Below are 6008 nucleotides of genomic sequence, written 5' to 3' on the forward strand. Positions count from 1 at the left end.
CATGCTTAGATAACGGTGGAATTAACTTGAGACGGGGTAATTAATTGTGTCCGTGGGTGTGGTGTAAGCCATGACTGCTCTGGGAAAAGGTGAATTTAACAGGTGTGTGTACAGCAATAATCCCCTCATTACGTTTAATGAAATCCCACATGGAGTCGGAATATGTGTCCGCACATGAATAATCAGATAATCATAATCATGACCGTGACGCATGCGGATCAATCGCATCTGCGCTGTTGCAACACACACATCAGTGTGAAAACTGCAGTCCTGTCAAAATATCTCACTGGCCTAAACCCTAACGCTCAAGATAATTCATTGGTTTGAGTTGGACAAACTTAAATTAAACGAATTAGTTCAGTCAAATGAACTTTTATGAGTATTTAGCACTTTCTTTGTCTTTCAAGTCCACAGAACTGATATATTCTGAGTAAACTGAACTGTTTCATTGTTTTGAGTTTTATTACATTGATTATTTTAATTTAGACGAACTTAAGTTTACCTGAAACGCCTGGGATTTCTATTTCCCAGCATGCTTTGCCCATGACACTCAAAAGGGAGAGGAAATGCTAAAATTAAGTGTCTTTTTTTTTTGTGTGTGTGTGTGCAAGATTAATGTTAAGCGGGAGATTTAGTAGTGATTCATGTTTTGTTATGCCAATTTAGAAGAATTTCTGTTGGTTTTAGGAGAGTTGCCATCATGGTGACAAGTGGTGAGCTTGGTTTGAGAGCAAGTTTGTCAAAAGCTTTATAATCATACTCTCACAAAAAGTGCTATACCACTCTACCGTTAACATGTTAGCAAATTAACAATTTAGCATTTATTGAACTAGCTTGTTATTGCGAGGCTAAGTTTATAGAAATGGTCACATTAAGGTTACATGAAAATTTTAAGTTAAATGTATGAATTAGTGTACTCAAACATTTCAAGTTAAGAACAAGTAAAATGCCTACTTAAACTTTGATTTTTCTTAACTTAAAGATAATTTTTTTTGAGTTTTGCCAACTTATTCGGGTTTACAGTGTATACTGAAATGCTACCGCATTCATTTATATTTTTTTGCTTCCCTATCTGAGAGAAACAAGAACACACTTGCTGTGGCTATACTCTGATCGGGATCTCACAAGGCGTCAGAGCACTGCTTTATCATGTGGGAAATGCGGGATACAATGCCCTCACAATGCAGAGGAGAATAGCAACTCTCTCTTTATCAGCTTCCAGCTCCCGGGCTTCTGGCCAAGAACGGCTCTTTCAAACACCAGCGCATGAAAAAAGCCCATAAACCAACTTTGCTAGACTCACTTCTCACGTCTCTGCCTATATTTACATCTCCAGTGATGGTTTTATGAGCTGTTTCTCGTGAGTGTTGTGTCTCTTCCTCGGTGCATTTCACCTGTTTAACTGTAAGGCCGTTTGCGCTGGTTCTTTGTCTAGTGTTTGCATGAATGCTGACACCTGGGTTTCATTAAAACTCTGTGATCAAACGCAGGTGTGTCTCTGGTCTTCAAACACTTCTGAGAAAACACACTATATGCTCTCGCTATATTACAAACAGCTTCCCCAAGGAATCAGAGCTGTACCGGGTATTGGCTTTTGTTGTAAACTTTCCATAGCTCTTGCCCATTTGCAGTTAGCGTTTCACGAGGTCTGTACTCTTATGTCAGCGACTTAAACATCAGTAACAGACAATAGCTTACATTCTTAGTGTGTGTTTTGTGTTTTGCTGTTGGGCTGTTTGGCAAAGAGGCACAGAATGAAATGGGATCCTGTTTTCATGTCACGACACAGAGGACTGGTTTGTACAGTATAGCGTCAGACATCTCGCAGTCTGATTGGAAAGATGCCGTTCGCTTTTCTTGCTAAGATACGGAATATCTGCGGATCTCATTTCATTTGTTTCTGTATTTTTCTATATAAAAATGTTGATGCAATATAAAGTGTTTGCTCTGGCTCTTGTTGTAAAGTCCCCCTGTAGTCAATAATTGTATCCCTTAAGACATCTCCAACTTCATCACCAAAATGATATATTTAAAAGTTTTTTCGTTGAAAAAAATGTCTTCATGCCTTAGAATATCTTGAATGTAACTCGACACCCTTGCCTCATTTAGTATGTGCGGTACTATGAATATGCAAATGAGCCCCGCCTCCACTCCCTCAGCCCAGAGATCCACTGGTTGACGATCACACGTTGATCTGATTGGTCACAAGGTAGTTTATCAGGGTTATTGTTTGCGGCTGACCTTATTGCATATGCATTTATAGGAGTTTCCCTTTCAGACGTAATATTTATGGGAGGAGAGAATTTAAATGAATCACGCAAGATGATTTACTAAGGTTAGTTCGTCAAATTACTGGTATTTTGCACCATTATTTACCGCCCAAAAAAGCATGTCCTTAAGCATGTCCCATTCGTTGACAAGCATATACACAGTGGATATTCAGCTTAATCATGATTCTGGAATTTTGGTCAAGAACAGGATATTTTCACTGTGTATAAACCATACAATATGCTTATGTGTAAATATGCGCTACTTTCAAGACATAAAAAGATAATAAAATAAAGAACAGCAGTAACAGCAATCATTCTCCCAACTCAGAAACGATCAAAATGAACTCTTGAGTTTCCCAGCCGTAAATAGCCTACATCTTGAGAGGCATCACGTAATTACCATAGTTTTCTATTTTAAATAAAGAAATTTGAAGATTCGTGAAAAAGATTCCACAGAAATATGAAGCATTAGAACTGTTTTCAACACTGATAATAATGATAAATGTTTCTTGAGCATCAAATCATCATATTAGAGTGATTTCTGAAGGATCATGTGACACTGAAGACTGGAGTAATGATGCTTTGATCACAGAAATAAATTACACTTTACTGTATATATTCACATAGCTGCAAGAATATTTCACAATATTGTTTTTACTGTATTCTCAGTCACATAAATTCAGCCTTGGTGAACATACGAGATCAAACTGACTCCAAACTTTGAACAGTGAATGTCCATTTAGTTGTTAGTATTTATAAGCTATTTTTGATCAGATGTAAATTCTGGCCAATCACAGAGCAGCACATTATTTCAGTGGGCCGTGATCTTGTTGCATGCGAGCGCATCTATTATTGTGTCTTGTAAAAACCTAACTGTGTTTGGTCACTTTACACAGATCTTTCCCACTTTGCTGATAGTTAAACATCTCACTCAGTAGTAAATGAATAATCTGTCTTTTATCTCTCTCTTATCATCTCTTTGAAAGCTATGGGTGTCAGTGAACTAATATTTATGTAACCATCCCAGTACATCAAGCAAGATTAACATGTCAGATTAAGCCTTTTAGACACATTCTTAGTGCAAATCCATTACCCAAACATCCTTCTGCCAATATCTGTGTTCGTTACTCCACATTTTCTACAGGAAAACATCATATTTTTAGTGGAAGCAGTGCATGTACACAGTAAAAAACAATTTTTTTAACCCAACTGTTGTGTTACACATATTGGGTCAATATGTTGGGTTATTTTTCCAAAAATGTTGGGTAATTTCTAGTAATAACCCAGCTGTTGGATTAAATACACATGTTTTATGTAAACTTGTGTATGTTGAATTTACGTACACACCTATGTATATTCACATTAAATGATAGGCTCGCCAAGTTATATATAGTTGTATATTTGTTGAGACATATTTATTGACAGATAAACAATCTGTGTTTGAAAACAAAGTGTATTTTATTTATTAAAAGAAATACATGAATATAAATAATGAATTAATAGTTCACTTAACTGTTGGGTTACTTTAAACCCAACTTGCTTTTAACCCAATACAAGTGAGTAGGAATTCTTTGTATTGCATCTGAGCTGTACATTAATGCGCTGGTATGTTTAGCATTTCTGAATTGTGGATAAAAACAGAGCAACATTTGCAGACACAGACCCTCCTCTGGCACAGCGGTTCGGGGTGTATGAGCTCAGGAGCGCTGCTGTGATGAGCTGGGTAGATGTGAGGTGACGGGACTCAACACTCGCTCTGTCACCTGATAGCCTCTCGTTTCCATGTTTCTCCTGGTTTGGGGGATTGTGTGTTTCTCAGGTGCAGTTTCCCATGAGCAGTTCTCCGCTCACTTCATCTTGAGTTCTCATCACCAGAGCTGATCAAAGCACAGGAGATTACAGCCGCCGGATCCACAGGAGATCACAGGCGCTGCTCGTATCAGTGTTTCAGTGTATGAGAACTGATGCGCCGGCTGCTCTGCCCACTGTGTCTCAGAGGAGGGAGCTTTTAACCAAGCATGAAGCTGACCTGAGATCAGCTCTGTTACACTGAAAAATGACGGCTTTTGTTTCTCTCATAATGGTTTCTATGTGAACATCTATCTATCTATCTATCTATCTATCTATCTATCTATCTATCTATCTATCTATCTATCTATCTATCTATCTATCTATCTATCTATCCATCCATCCATCCATCCATCCATCCATCCATCCATCCATCCATCCATCCATCCATCCATCCATCAGCTTATTTGAACCCACTGCATTGAGTTACAGTTTTTCTCAGTCGCTTTGGTGCATTTCTCATAACACTATTTACATTTGCACAACAGTTAATGCAGTTCTCAAAACAATTAGTACAAACTGCAAAACCTAGTTGATAACCTGCGAAAGCGTGTCACTTGCTCAAAATGGATAGCTCATTCCTCAAAAGCAAGTATTCATGTCAATGAAAGTGTCAGTGTCATCAAGATGAAAAGTCCTGACACCATCGTTTATGAACAAGATAGTCAAATGGCTTAGTCATGTTTTCATTATGACAGTTTACTCTGTGAATGTTTTCCAATGATAAAAGTCAGATCTTGGTGACACTACCTGAAAATGCTCAATACAGCACTAAATACTATTTGCACAGCCATTTGAAAAAATACAGTAAAATTACACATTACTGTATGTATGAGGTAACTGAGTACAAGACACTGAATATGTATGTTTCACATTTTTACTGCATATGCTCTTTGCAATTCTAATTTGTTCACAGCATTGTGCAAAAGAAAAAATACACCATTATTTTCAACAAACATAAACCCCCTTTGGGTAGAGCTGTGCACAACTGTACACAATATTGCAGTTGGCCTATATACTGTATTGGAACTGAACATACAACATACATAGGACTGTAATCATTCATGCACATCCAGACGTTCCTCTCTGTCTGGTCACATAATTTCATCTACATCCCAGCGAATATCATCTCTTGCTCAATTGCAAATTGTTCAATTTAGGAGACTTTTTCAGGATTTTTTTTTTATTTTTATTTTTTTAAATGACAGATTTTGACAACTAGTTCAACATTTTTGTATGTAATGACTCAAGCAATGAAATGAGGACTATTAGTTTTATATGGAATGACTATTCAGCATTCACAAGTATAGTTAATTTTGACTGACATGACATAAGCAAATGATAATGTTATAAAACAGCAGAGAGTTGTATGAAAGCATTTGATGCATGTCCAAAAGCATTTGCAATTTGTTGGAAGGAATGAGAAACTGCTACTATGATGTGCACAAATGACTAAATGTTGTGGAGGTTGAACTAACTGTTGTGCAAATGTAAATAGTGATGTGAGAAATGCACCAAAGCGACTGAGAAAAACTGTAAAAGCCAGTTGGGTTAAAAGTTACCCAACAGTTAAGTTAACTATTTATTTTTGCTTATGACATTATTTTAATAAATACAATACACTTTGTTTTCAAATACAGATTGTTTATTTGTATAAACAACAAATATGTCTCAATAAATATATTTTTAAATTACAAACTAAATTTCGGGGAGTGTAGAAAGAAATGTAAATATACATAATTGTGTACATGTATTCAAAATACACAAGTGTACATACAACATGCATATGTAACGCAACAGCCGGGTTATTGCTAGAAATTACCCAGAAAATACAAGAAATAAAAAAAAAAACTAATTTTTTTACTGTCTATCTGTCCATCTGTCTGTCTG

The sequence above is a fragment of the Scardinius erythrophthalmus genome (genome assembly GCF_964197995.2).
Source record: "Scardinius erythrophthalmus genome assembly, chromosome: 13".
Lineage (NCBI taxonomy): Eukaryota > Metazoa > Chordata > Actinopteri > Cypriniformes > Leuciscidae > Scardinius > Scardinius erythrophthalmus.